Source organism: Globicephala melas, chromosome 4 (genome assembly GCF_963455315.2).
Source record: "Globicephala melas chromosome 4, mGloMel1.2, whole genome shotgun sequence".
NCBI lineage: Eukaryota > Metazoa > Chordata > Mammalia > Artiodactyla > Delphinidae > Globicephala > Globicephala melas.
In genome coordinates, this window is record NC_083317.1 from 2,075,894 (window position 1) to 2,088,083 (window position 12,190).

The window sequence follows — 12,190 nt, forward strand, 5'->3', positions numbered from 1 at the left end:
TCAGCCATAAAAGAAACGAAATTGAGTTATTTGTAGTGAGGTGGATGGACCCAGAGTCTGTCATACAGAGTGAAGTAAGTCAGAAAGAGACAAATACCGTATGCTAACACATATATATGGAATCTAAAAAAAAATGGTCCTGATGAACCCAGGGGCAGGACAGGAATAAAGACGCAGACGTAGAGAATGGACTTGAGGACACGGGGAGGGGGAAGGGTAAGCTGGGATGAGTAGCATTGACATATATACACTACCAAATGTAAAATAGATAGCTAGTGGGAAGCAGCTGCATCGCACGGGGAGATCAGCTTGGTGCTTTGTGACCACCTAGAGGGGTGGGATAAGGAGGGTGGGAGGGAGACGCAAGAGGGAGGGAATATGGGGATATATGTATACATATAGCTGATTCACTTTGTTATACAGCAGAAACTAACACCATTGTAAAGCAATTATACTCCAATAAAGATGTTTAAAAAAAAAAAGGAAGGAGTTAATAAAGACAAAAGAAGTGAGAAAATAGAAAGCTGTAGAAAGAAATAATCTGGCACTTTGGAAAAAATAAGTAAGTGACTAGCTAATTGGGTGAAGGAAAAGGGGAGAGAAAGTACAAATACACAAAATAAAAAATGACAAGGTGAGAAAAAACCACAGAGACAAAAAAATGTCTTTAATTTAAATGACTAATTTGTACTAATTAATTTAAGCAACTATTTGTTTAAAATAAAATTTAAACCATGATGAAATTTAATTTTCTAGGAAAAAATTGACTCATAAACATAGGAAGACCAAACAGATAATTTCCAAATAAGAAATAGAAAAAGTAGTTTAAGACCCCCCCGAATCCCACCCAATCAGACAGTTTCCCAGGGAAAGTCTACCCATCTTTAAAACTACTCCATAGCATAGACAAAGAGGAAAACTTACAGATTTTTTTTAACTGAAGAAGTGTACTATTGATGCCAAAACCTGATGAAGACTGCACACAAAGAGAACTCAGTGTAACTTACAAATATCAATGCTAAACCCTTAAATAAAATATTAGCAAATAGGATCCATCAACTCTCTTTCTTTAAATTAATTTATTTTTGGCTGCGATGGGTCTTCGTTGCTGTTCACGGGCTTTCTCTAGTTGTGGCGAGCGGAGGCTACTCTTCGTTGCAGTCCATGGGCTTCTCATTGTGGTGGCTTCTCTTGTTGCGGAGCACAGGCTCTAGGTGCGCAGGCTTCAGTAGTTGTGGCGCACGGGCCCAGTAGTTGTGGTTCGCGGGCTCTAGAGCGCAGGCTCAGTAGTTGTGGTGCACAGGCTTAGTGGCTCCGCGGCACGTGGGATCCTCCCCGACCAGGGTTCGAACCCGTGTCCCCTGCATTGGCAGGCAGACTCGTAACCACTCTGCCACCAGGGAAGTCCGATCCATCAACTCTTAAAGAATAATCTATTACCAAGTAGAGTTCGAAGCAAAAGTGAAAAAACAAGTTAATATTAGAAAATCTATTCATATAACCCATAATGTTAATAGATTTAAGGATAAAACCCTTATGATTATCTCTATTCATTCAGAAAAAGCATTTCCCAAATTCATCAGTCATTCTTGAAGTTAAAAAGAAATGCTTCATAAGATAGGAATTGACGGATTCTTCCTTAACTTAGCGACAGTATAACATTATACTCATAAAATACCATCCCCAAACTCACCCCTGTACGTAATGAGGAGACTCTGGACTTACCCCCATTAAAGTCAGAAACAAGACAGGACTCCCCAATACCATTACCCCTGTGTAACACTGAACTAGATACCCATCATCAGCGCCATCAGGCAAGAGAAAGAAATTAGAGGCATAAAGACGATCACTATGTTGGAAATCAGATTCAATAAAGAATCCATTTTAAATGAGCACAAATAATAAGAGAGTTTAGCAGATCTCTTTTAAAATTAAAATAAGGACTTCCCTGGTGGTGCAGTGGTTAAGAGTCCACCTGCCGATGCAGGGGACATGAGTTCGAGCCTGAGTCTGGGAAGATCCCACATGCCGCAGAATGGCTAAGCCTGTGCGCCACAACTACTGAACCTGCACTCTACAGCCTGCGAGCCACAACTACTGAGCCCACGTGCCACAACTACTGAAGCCCGAGCACCTAGAGCCCACACACAGCAACGAAGACCCAATGCAGACGAAAGAGTAAAATAAAATAAACTGGAGCAAGTTTAAAAAAAAGCCCCCCCAAATAAATTAAAATATATTAAAATTAATCAATATTGTGTTAATATACAGTAGACTTCATATATGTCTATAGTGATCGGCAGATTGTGTGTGTGTGTGTACCGTGTAGAAGATATGGGAGAGAGAACCTCACAATAGCAACAACAAAAAAGATAAAGTATCTGTGAATACCTGTAACAAGGAATGTGCGAAATACGTATGAGAAAGACCTTCAAAGACCCCAAAGTTGATTTGCATGCTCTTGGCTGGGACAACTCAACATCGTGGGTACGCCAATTCTCCCTAAATTGACTTCTAAATTTAATGCAAGCCGTATCATGAAAAGTACCAACAAGCTTGTTTCTCTGCTTCTAGAAAAGCTGATTTCAAAAAAATGATATGAAAACTAAACAAAAGAGGACAGCAGGAAAACCCCGTAAAGAAGAGTAACGAGCAAACCCTAAAGCACCCTTGTAAAGCGTTCCACGAAGCCTTAATAATTAAAACGAGCGCAAGGGACTACGTGCTACCCACAGAACAGTGGAACAAATTTAGAAGATCAGAAATAGACCCAAATACGTATGGGGATTTAGTATGTGATAAAGTTGGAATTTCAAATCAAAAGGTAAAAAAATGGACTTAAATGAAAATCGTTTGGAAGTGTGAGGAGAGACTGAGAGGCACTGAATAAAGAAATACAGATTGTACTTCTGTTCTTTTTATAACTATTTGCAGCAATGGGGCCGAATTAGTGCAACAACACGAGCAAGAAGGCTTTCCTGTTCATTTATCTGCCTGCTGCCCTGTGGCCGCCACACCACCCGGGCTGATTCTGTGATTCTGTGTCTCAGACGGATTCTCATTGAGTGCAGTGATTTTTAAAAATACCATCTATTAGCAGTTACTGTGTGCTAAGGGATTCACATACATGTAGCTAATTGAATCCCAGCCACTGACAAAATAGCTCTTATCTCCATTGTATCATTTTGGATCTATTTATCAAATAGAATCAATACCAATTATAGAGCTTCTGGGAGGCTTATCAGATATTTGAAAAAGAGTCATCAAATAGACAGACATTTAATAAACTATGTTGGGACAACTAAGTACCCAAGTAGAAAAAGATCAGATTAAATCCTCGCCTCAGGGAGATCAAAAATTTACACGTAGAAGGGACTTCCCTGGTGGTGCAATGGTTAAGAATCCGCCAGGGATTCCGTTTGATCCCTGGTCCGGGAAGATCCCACATGCCGTGGAGCAACTAAGCCTGAGTGCCACAACTACTGAGCCTGTGCTCTAGAGCCCGTGAGCCACAACTACTGAGCCCGTGTGCCACAACTACTGCAGCCTGCCTGCCTAGAGCCCGTGCTCCCCAGCAAGAGAAGCCACTGCAATGAGAAGCCCACACACCACAACAAAGAGGAGCCCCTGCTCGCCGCAACTAGAGAAAGCCCGCGCGCAGCAACAAAGATCCAATGCAGCCAAAAATGAATGAATGAATTTTTAAAAATGTACACATAGAAAGTGAAACCACGAAATCATTAGAAGAAAACACAACAAATTTCTTTATGACCCTGGAGTGAAGAAGGCCTTTCTAATATGTGTCAAAATCCAGAGACCAAAAAATAAAAGGTTGATGAATTTGGGTAAAAATAAAAACACATGCCTGGGAAAAGATATCATAAGCAAAGTCAAAAGATAAAAGACAAGCTGGAAAAAAAATGGTAACATATATCATAAAGGGCTAATCTTCCTAATATACAATATATAAAGAGCTCCTACAAACCAAGAAGAAAAAGAAAAACCCAATAAAAAGAGGTGAAGACGTGAACCACTCCCACACCAGTTTGTAAGAAGTAGGTCCTCAGGTTACCCATAGCTTTTGCCCAACTTGGCCACCAATTGAAAGTTTCCGTGACCCCCTCCTGGGTCCAAATAATTTGCTAGAGTGGCTCACAGAACTCAGGGAAACACTTCTTTTCATTTACCAGTTTATTAAAGGATATGATAAAGGACACAGATGAAAACGCAGATGAAGGGATACACAGGGCGAGGTCTGGGAGGGCCCTGAGTACAGGGGCTTCTGTCCCCGGGGAGTTGGGGTGCATTACTCTCCAATTATGTGGATGTGTCCACCAAACTGGAAGCTCTCCAAACCCACACTAGTGGGATTTTAGGAGCCTTCCTTCCATCAGCGTGACCGATTATTAACTCCATTTCCAGCCCCCTCCTTCCTTAAGAGGATGGGAGGCAGGGCTGAAAACTCCAAGGTTCTCATCCTGGACTGGTCTTTCTGATGACCTGCCCCGACCCAGGAGCCACCCAGAGTCACCTCACTGGGACAAAAGATGCTCCTGTTGCTCTTGTCACTTGGGAATTTACAAGGGTTTCAGGAGCTCTGTTCCATGAACCCAGGACAGAGCCCAATATAAATTTTCTGTTATCTCACACCCATCAAACTGGCAAAAATCCAGTCTGACAACACACTGAATGGGTGACAGGGTGGGAAACTGGCCTCCCGTGCAATGCTGGTGGCCTCCCATGCAATGCAGCCACTTCCGTGGGTGTGGACTCGCAGTGTCCATCAAAATGACAGGGCCTTCAGCACCATCGGTTCAGACCGCCAGCTGCTCAGAGGAGGGGTGTGGCCGCCGGGCCTGCCTGTCCATGGGGAGTAGGGGAAGGAGACACGAGTAGACAGGCCCTGGGAGACTGGGACCTCTCCATGCGTGCTGGGTTATAGGGCGAGTGCATTAAGTACTCAGAAAAACTGGATTGACTGTATTTAACCTTTCCTCTCATTTAAGAACCCTCCTGGAAATGGAGGGATTTTTCTCATCTGAACTTTACACGCAGACAGACATCCCACTCAATAAAACTGGGTGGGTTTGGGGTTCTTTATAATAAACCGATGTCTTAAGGACTGTCTTTAAAAGCAGGCAGGCCCACGGCTTCCCTGGTGGCGCGGTGGTTGAGAGTCCGCCTGCCGATGCTGGGGACACGGGTTCGTGCCCCGCTCCGGGAGGATCCCGTGTTCCGCGGAGCGGCTGGGCCCGTGAGCCGTGGCCGCTGGGCCTGCGCATCCGGAGCCTGTGCTCCACGGCGGGAGAAAAGCAGGCAGGCCCCTTCCTCAGCGGCGTGGCCCCTGTGTCCCTGGCAGAGGATGTATGGTAACCACGGCAACTGCTGCAGCCGGCCCTTCTCAGGCAGCTGTCACTTCCTGCTGTCACTCACTGGAGGGTCCTGGGCCCACGGGCCCCTCACTTCCCAAATTCCTCGCCAGCCAGTTTGCTCAGGACTCACTTCCACCAGCGGAGGTTCAGCCTAGGGGCCTTTGGGCTCTTCAGACTCCCTCCAGGCAGCCCTCCTGAGAACACAGGTGCTGGGAGGCCGTGCACGTTGGGGAGATGGTCGGCTGACACCCCACAGCCTGTCACGGCCTCTGCCGTGGACGCTGCCAGGCCAAGTGTGCACGTGTCCAGCTACCCTCCAGCCTGCGCTGGCTGCACAGACGACGCGCTGGCCCTGACCTTGTCAAGCTGCAGAGCAGGTCAGCACGGACCTGGCTCTGTTCTCACTGTGGGCAAATGACTCCCTCCTTGTTTAGGCCGCTGTTAGGGTTCCCATCACTGGCAGCTAACGCCATGAGAGTGGGCTCTGCTCTGTGATGACTAAGTACTCAGACAAGGCACCACCTGCCGGGCTTGGGTGCAGGGCATGGCTGGCTGGGGCCCCGAGGTGACGGCAGGGTGCTCTGGGCTGCGCTGGTCACGGCAAAGTCCTGCAGGAGAAGGCTGGACTCAGACCAGAGGGGCCGCTCTGAACGCAGAGGTGCACAGAGACAGCTCCTACCTGAGAGGAGCCTCCGTCCCCGGCCTGGGAGCTGCAACCCCAATCCACACGGTGGCCCATACCCTGGCGCCTTGCAGGATTGCCAGAGCCAGGTCCTGCAGCCTAACCTGAGGCTGGGACTCGCCGGGAGCCGCTGGGGGCGGGATGGGAAACGGGATGTTTGACGCGCTTGGTGCACTTGGGTGGGAAATGGGCCGAACGGCAGCCTCCGCCCTGGCAGCCCGGGGTCCGTCCTGGTGCCGTGCACCCGTGCAGACCCTCAAACCCGCTCGCTCGGCAGACACCCCTAAGATGAGAGAAGCCGGTGACAAAGCTCAGGGCGGCAGCATTTGCCCCGGGGGGGCGGGCAGCGAAGGGAAGGTGGCAGGAGGCGGAGTACATGCTGATTCCAGGGCCCTCGGGAGAGACCTCAGGGATCGATCCTCCCAACACCACCCAGCACCCGGCCGGAGCCGAGGTCATGCGTTTTTAAGTGGCCATTAGCCTGGGCCACCCCCTAAGCGGGTTGTGTGGCCGCGGACGCGCCAGCTGCGCGCCAGGAGGGCCCTGCATGGCTGCAGGATGTGGTTTCACCCCTCCAGAAACAGGCCACTGTGTTTATCCTCGCTCTGTCCACGTCCCCACATGACTTCTCAACCTTTGCTGGCAAATCAGGTTACGAGTGACAGGAACGCTGGGCCTGGGACACAGTCGAGTTCCCCAGGTGCATCTAACCTCGGTTCCTGAACTAACCAGTCTCACTCCCTGTACGTTTGTTAATTCTTAATTACTCTTGGGGTCCTCAGGTTCCCCTTGTTTGAACATAGTGTTAGTGATGAGGTGCTTCCCTGATTTAAATGATGATGGTTCCGGCCAGTTCTGGTTTCAGGCAGCGCACTGGCCCGGGCCCTCAGCAGGGTTCTCGGGTTCTGTCCCTGGACAGTCAGTCACCCCACTTGTAATTGGCCTGTCCTGAAAATCGGGCCCAGGTGACTAACTGCCCATGACCGAGGCGTTTGTTTCCGAGGATGTGGGACTTTCAGGGCTAGAACAAGGACAGTCTCAGGAACACTGGGACGGTTGGTCCCTGAATCACGAGAGAGGCACCGCCTCAAGGCGATCTAGCCACGCGACTCCGACGGGTCTCCTGTGCTGACGACAAGGCGTGGGGTGGGAATGGGACCCCGAGACTTAGGAGGGAAAAGCGCACCAGACCTGCCCGCAAGTCGTGAACTCCAAGCTGCCCCGAGCTCTGGGCCGGCAAAGCAGCCTCCCTCTCCCGTATGAGAGAGAGCACCCACCCTTCCCTGGAGGCCCGCAGAGGCCTTCCCTGAGTCAGGCGTCCCCCAGCTGCCACCAGTCCTTGATTCCAGAACAGCCACGAGGGCCAGGCCTGAGCCCAGCCGGAGCCCAGCCGGAGCCCAGCCCGAGCCCAGCCTGAGCCCAGCCGGAGCCCGGCCTGAGCCCGGCCTGAGCCTAGCCTGAGCCTAGCCCAGCCCGAGCCCGGCCCGAGCCCAGCCTGAGCCCAGCCGGAGCCCAGCCTGAGCCCAGCCTGAGCGTAGCCTGAGCCCAGCCTGAACCCAGCCTGAGCCCGGCCTGAGCAGGGGAACGCGGGCTCTGCTCGCTTCGGTGCACCGTCTGGCTCCCGCGTGGGAGTGGTCCTTGGGGACTGGACAGTAGGGGCAGGGGTGCAGAGCGTAAGGCCGGGGAGGGAAGAGGCTGCGGAGCTGGGCACTCTGCCCCAGAGCTCGGGATCACCAGCGTGCTGGGTGGGGTGTCTGGGGTGCTCTTGACATGCTGTGGACGGGCTGCCCAGGGACATGGCCATGGTGACGCCCTGTAGCACATGGAGATGCCAGCACTGCCTGGGCAGGGCGTGGAGGAGGGGCCTGGAGGCTCAAGAGGTGAAGAGTTCTAGCAGATTCACACGTGTGGTTGGAGAACCCGCCATCTGACTAGTGTTCTGAGGAAGGTCAGAGGTCCCCCCCACTCCACTAAGGCAGAGGAGATGCAGTAGCGTGGGGCACTGCCGTCGTGGAGAAGCTCAGGTGGCCGCCCTCCACGGCCAGTATGGTGGTCGAGGATGCTTCCACCAAACTCAGCTCCCTGGTGGCAGCGGGAACAGCCCCACAGGAAGGTCGCAGCCCAGGACCCTAGGATTCTGCAGTGATGCCATGCCTTCTGCATCAGGGAACTAAACGCTGTTTGCAAAGCAGGTCTTGGGTCCTGGTACATCCTGATGGCCTCAGCATGGGATGTCAGGTGTGACCGGAACTGTCCTTCCCAAGCTAGGTGCTCTCAAACAACTGGGTCATAGGACAGGCAGGGGCAGCAGCGTCTGTCCCAAGATGGAAATGGGATGTTTGGTATCAAGCCTGAGCACGAAGAAGTTACACAGACCGTGGTCCCGCCCCTCGTGTCACCTCTGTCACCCTGACACCTCCCTCTCAGCCACACCTTGCCCCTTGGGGGTGTCCCCTAAGTCCCAAGACGCTACTAGAGGGAGCATCCTGGGTCTGATTCACGAGTGGCTCCGCCTCGTATCACGGCGCCAAAGGAACATGCCCAGCGACTGCAGCCCAGCCCACGCAGGTGGCCCTGAAGACCAGTGGGCAGAGATTAGAGAGATCGCTGTGCCGTGCCTTTGGACAGAGGGAGGGGTGACTTGAGGTGATGCCACGGGAGGACTTCTGGGCAGCGATGAATGGCTTGGCTCACTCACTACTCAGCTGCCTGGAAGCAGCAAAATCGGAAAACCAGCTCCAGAAGGTTCGGGGGAAGGGCAACCATGGGATGCCTTAGGGAAAGTGGATTGGTCTAAGAGGCGGCACAACACGTGTGGATCTCTGTGTCCCGCCAACGTCCACAGAGAACATCCATCGCAGAGAAAAGCCAGGTGGACAGATGGCTCATCGGGCCATCGGGCAGGCGTCAGCATCTCGCTCACTGGCCACTGCACGAGACAGCTCGTGCCCCCGCTCTCCGAGGATGACGTGGCCGAACGTCCAGCCCGCCAGCAGAAGACTGATGCTGGGCCCATGACAGTGGCCTTTTCCCAAGGCGCCCAACCAGCCAGCTGGGGGTAGATTGGTGACAGGAGACCTCCATCCACACTGGAGAGGGCAGTGAGTCGTCACCACCAGAGGTGACATCAGCTCCAGCCAGGGGCTTGCTCCCCTGCCCCCAGGGCCTGGGCCCGCTCTGCTATCCAAGGGTTCTTGAAGTGCCGAGCTCACAGTCAGGAGACCTCACGCATCACAGCCTCAGACCGGGGACTCACCTCACAGCAGAAGAGCTGTGGCCACAGGGACCACTGCTGTGTCACTGGTTCCCCATCCCCCAGGGCAGCCAGCCCCAGAAAACGGCCTGCAGAGCCAAGGCTCAGCGACTGCGGGGGTAGGGCGTTGAGCTCCAGGACACGGTCTATGTATTTAGCCAAGAGCCGAATGTACAGTCATGTCTCCCCACAGCCAGACTCCCCAGTAACACGCCATCGGGGACCCACGGTGGGGGGCAGGGTTGGGTCCTCTCACCATCGATCCCAGAAACCCACTTGCAAAGTGTGTGCTTCTCATCCCTGCGACCTTAGATCCTGTTGGATTAGAGGTTCTGGTTTGGGGGAACCGTGGAGGATGCTCCATGGGGGTTACACTAAGTACTGCACAGAAACAAAGCTATGGCCACCTCCGGTCACTTAGCGCTCCTCACGCCAGTGGCCTCATAATCAAAGAAAGGCGGTATCTCCCCAGAGAGCAGCCTGGCCCTGCGTGTGCTGGGTGAGGACGGGTATGTCCAGAACTCAGGGACTCTGGGTCTTTTAGCCATTCGTGGTTTCGTGGGTACAAAATGTTTCAAGTGTTGAAAGAACAGCAAAAGCACAAGGCGGAAACGTGATACTATATGAAAAAGAGAAGTGTTTTTTCCCTTTTAAAAAACATAGTGATGAAAATGTAAATTTTAAGACTCGGTGGAGTCTTAAGCTCTCAGTTTAGAGAGCAGACTAGATGCAGCTGCTGAGAGAATGTGCAAACCAACAGATGGACAGAAATGCCCGATGCAGTGCAGAGACCCAGAGGTGGAGCACGGGAAAGAGGGTCTGAGACCCGGGAATGGAGAGGCAGGTAGAGCACACCTGGCTGGAGCTGCAGAGAGAAGGCGAGAGGGAATGGGACAGAGGCAACATGTGAAGCACGAGGATGGCTGAGAAATGTCTAGAACTGATAAAAGACTATAATCTCAGATGCAAGGGGCAAGTCAAATTTCAAGCCAGATAGAAATAAATTCATGCTCAGACATATTCTAGTGCCGCTCCAGACAGCGAAGACCAAGAGCGGGGAGAATTTTAGATCAGACAGAGAGAAAGGACAGATTAGCAACTGGTGGTGGGGGGGAACGATAAGATCCTGTCCGCTGACCTCCCAGCAAGAAATGTGGAAAATGTCTTAAAATACTGAGAGAAAGCAATGATGCCTTGTAATTACCGCACAGCTAAAACTCCCATCTCAAAACCAGGATGAGATAAAGACATTTGCAGAAAAGCTAAAATTGAGACATTTACTACCACCGGGCCCACTCAAGGAAGTTCCCAAAGGTTTGTTTCGAGGAGAATGAGCCCAGGGTGGGGTCCTAAGATGAAACAGGGCCGAGGACCCCAGAAGCTGCAGATGCAGGGAAATCCAGGCAAATGGGAACTCACTGGAAATAGCAACAGTGACTTTGGGGGTAAAAACGAGAAGGACGGCTTCCCTGGTGGCGCAGTGGTTGGGAGTCCGCCTGCCGATGCAGGGGACGCGGGTTCGTGTCCCGGTCCGGGAGGATCCCACATGCCGCGGAGCGGCTGGGCCCGTGAGCCGTGGCCGCTGAGCCTGCGCGTCCGGAGTGTGTGCTCCGCAACGGGAGAGGCCACACAGTGAGAGGCCCGCGTACCGCAAAAAAAAAAAAAAAAATATATATATATATATAAAGACACAGATAAGTTAAAAGGAAGGAAAATTATACACTAGGCAAGAAAAGTAGTATGTAGCTATATTAACATTAGATTCGATTTAGAGCAAAAAGCAGCTCACCAAGAAAACAACTGTAAATTCCTAGGCCCCAAGCAATAGAAAACAAAAATTGACAGAACTTCAAGGAGAAACGGACAATGCCAACTTTGTGCGGAATTTTAACACCCTTCTCTTCCTGATAGATTATCAGGTAGAAATGAGCAAGGATATAGAAAATTGCAAAAATGAAAGTAGCGAGCTTGATTTGAGGGACACACGTAAGACTCTCCAGCCCAGAGTGGGTGGCCGGTACTTCTGAACAAGAGGTGTGCACCACCTGTACGGAAAACTCATAAAACTTTATTGTAAGACGTGAGAGAGGATTACATGAGAGGAGGGACAGAACGTTCACACACGGGAAGAATCGATGCTGGAAATGGCCATCCTCCCGAGTTCATCGAGCCTCGTGCCAGTGAAAGTTCCAACAGGTTTCGTGGGTTTTTAAATAGTACTTAGGAGCTGATTCTAAAATCCGCGTGGAAGAATAAAGGTTGTTGAATAACCAAGAAAAATTTGAAGAATACAAAACAAGGGCTTGCCTTACCAGATGCCTCGACCACTTGTGAAGCCACAGTCATCAGAAACGCGGGGCCGGTGGGCCAACCGCACGAGATAAGGGCCCAGAAGCAGACCCCGCACGTCACGTCAGGAGGCCTGCGGTGACCCTGGGGGCCCTGCTGACCAGTGGGGAAGGGCAGGATCTTCAAATGGTCCTGGGGTGACCTGTTCCCCAGGCAGGAAACGTAAAATAAAATAGGATACGCACTTCTTTCTTTCTCTTTTTTGTGTTGCGGTACTCTCAACCACTGCGCCACCAGGGAAGCCCTAGGATACTTACTTCTATTTGCCATCCCCCACATTCAGTTCCAGGTGGATTTCGGTTCAAGGCTGAACATTACAATTTTCAAAATAGAGTGTGAGAGAATCAGTTATGACTTCAGGAGGGGAACGGATTTCTTAGCAAGGCACACGGTGTCCAAACCACAAAGGAAATGATGAATACGTTCAGTTCCATTCAATGACAAAAATTCTGTGCATCAAAGGACACAAAAATAAAGGGAAAAAACGAACAGAAATGAGAAGACTTTGGTAATGAATAACACCACCAAAAAAAT